Raw genomic sequence first — 2579 nt, forward strand, 5'->3', positions numbered from 1 at the left:
AAGACGTCATCATCACAATCGGTAAACAGAGGGACTTACCCGGCTCTCACTGCCCAGATGGAGGCTGTTTTCTGGGGGAGTGTTCGCTGAAGAGTCGGCAGGGAAGGACCGACCTGGTCACGCTGACTTCTACACATAATTCTTTCCTGATATAAATTGCCAAAGACATGTCATAACAATGTGGGTTGCTCAAAATTTCATCACATATTCACAGCTGTAGTTAAACAGTCTCTCACTGCCACAGATAGAGAGTTCGCCGAAGAGTCGTCAGGGAGGACTGACCGGGTCGCGGTGACTTTTTTCATTGTTATATTGGAAGCTTTACTTAAAGGTCCAGTCTGCGTTTGCTGATTGCATTCACCTCGTTTGACCCTCTGCGTCCAAGAATAACCAAGATGTTTTGGAGGTTTTCAAAAACATTCTCCATTTAAATTTATGAACATGAGGCTCACGTTGTGTAAAAATACTTTCATACCTGAGGCTCCAGCTGCTCCATGTAGGCTGTGTTTTGATAGATTGGTCCTTGAACTGCTGCATGAGTCATTTTTTGTGTCCGCTGGGCTTTAAGCTCCACGCTCGCTGCTCCTGGTCTCTCCTGCTTGTACATGAGGCCAATGTAGCATGGAGGACCTCACCTGGAGTTATTGACATAGCTGTAAATGTCCACGGGGTCTCTCAGGTGTCTTTTCAAACAACAGGCAGCATGTTTGTTATTCTGTATGTGCTGAGACCAGAAGTCTTCCTCCTCCTCGTCCTCCTCCTCCTCTTCCTCCTCCGCATCACATCTTTATTATTAAACTACAATAAGCTCATTTTATAATTCAGCTAGAGGCTTGAAATCAGTATATTTTATGATTCGTTGCCTCCAGTTTCAGCGTGTAATCCCACTGTGGTAAATACAGACAGCTGAGTTGACAACTTTGCAAACAGCCGAACATCATCCAGGTCCCCAGCAGCAGCTGATCTCACTGCCTAGTCCAGCAGCAGTCAGCCCAGCTCGGCGTCTGTCTTTCAGCCTTTTATTTCACCAAGCTCTCACCAACCACTAAAAGTCAGTCCCACATTTACTCTTGTCCGGCGGCTTCTTCTTCTTCTTAGCTTCCTCCGTCAGCGTCCTCTTCACTCTCTTCTCCTCTTGTCTGTTTGCCCAGCTCCTGTTCTGGCACGACACTGGCCCCCACTCCCTATCAGCAACTCTTCCACCTCCTGGCTAATCTACCTGAACAGGTGAGTTGTATATAAATTCACCCTCAGTACAGTTGTCATGAACGGGGAAATTAGCTACAGAGACCAAAACTGTTTTTTGTACCAGGCTGTAAACATGTTTATTTCTGCTGTGAAGTTGGACATTTGGACATGGGGACTTATGGAGACTGACTCACTTCTGGAGCCAGCCTCAAGTGGGCGTTAGAGGAACTGCAGTTTTTGACACTTCCTGTGGGTTAAATGTTTCACATGTCGTTGGTTTTGCCTGATACTGATGTTGAAGAAATGTTCGTCTCTGCACTTTTTTGTGTTTCCAGCACGCTTTCAATCAAAACGGCTCTCAGAGACTGAAATCTACCCCCCGCCTGTTCGAAGCCTCCAGTGGTCGACCTTTCTTTTCTCAGAGTCCTTCATGTTTGCAGCTCCACCGGAGGCCTGTCAGGATTCATACATCAGGCACCTGCAGCGGGGATCGCTGTGCCCATCACATGTGACAGGGGAGCACGCTGAGGTAATGCACATCGACAGAGCACGCTCAGACTTAACTCAAAAACCAACGAGACAGCCGGGCTTTCTTCAGCCTCTCTGAAAATGTCTTTCTTCAGAGGACAAGACGCAGAGAGAATCCCAATTTCAGCGGCGGTGGACGGCCCGGGTGAAGTGGGATAGACGGGCTGTCAGGGCGGATGGCAGGTGGTGTTTCATTTGTATGCAGTGTGTTTGAGGAGAAGCTGAAATGTTTCATCTCATCTGTCTGACGTTTCTGTTCTCTAAACAGAGGCAGCCGCTCTGTATCCACCATATGTTGTTAGGGAGGAGACACACGTCTCTCCATGTGGATCTGAACATGAATATGACTGACACGTCATCAACATTCAGAAGTTTCTGACTGCACTCGTTGAAAGTTAACAAATAAATTGTTGTTTTACATCTTAAATGAGGAATTTAAGAGTTCTGTTTGTTTTCTTTTGGACTGAAACTCTCCAGGTTGAATCTTCAGGACAAAAGATGAACAGCTGTGTGTGAAAATATCTGGTTCTTGTTGCAGCTTGGTGGCCTCGAGGTTCAGGCACCGATCTCGAAATGTGGTCCCTGATTCACGTCTGCCTTCACCGTTTCTCTTTCCTCTCTTTCCTGCCATCTGTTGGCTCCAATAAAGAAGAACAAGATGATAAAGGCAACATGAGATAATAACTGTTATGACACCACACATCAAAAACGAAGACTACGTCCAGGTTTTATACAGTTTATGAGATTTTCATGTTTTTCAGCCGTTGTAGTTTCTCCTCAGTGCTTGAAGGGTGAGTGTTGGGGGTTGCAATCCACAACTACACCTCTAGATGCCGCTAAATCTTACACACCACCATGATACA

General features: G+C 46.3%; 1 long non-coding RNA gene across 1 annotated transcript; it reads left to right on the forward strand.

Moving 5' to 3' along the window:
• The first annotated feature begins 1124 nt into the window (after window positions 1-1124).
• LOC113746330 (uncharacterized) lies at window positions 1125-2081 on the forward strand. Its single transcript, XR_003462749.1, has 3 exons — window positions 1125-1227; window positions 1524-1717; window positions 1814-2081. It is a non-coding gene; the product is annotated as an uncharacterized LOC113746330 (long non-coding RNA).
• Window positions 2082-2579: the final 498 nt, after the last annotated feature.

This window comes from Larimichthys crocea, chromosome VIII, assembly GCF_000972845.2.
Source record: "Larimichthys crocea isolate SSNF chromosome VIII, L_crocea_2.0, whole genome shotgun sequence".
In the NCBI taxonomy this organism is placed as follows: Eukaryota; Metazoa; Chordata; class Actinopteri; family Sciaenidae; genus Larimichthys; species Larimichthys crocea.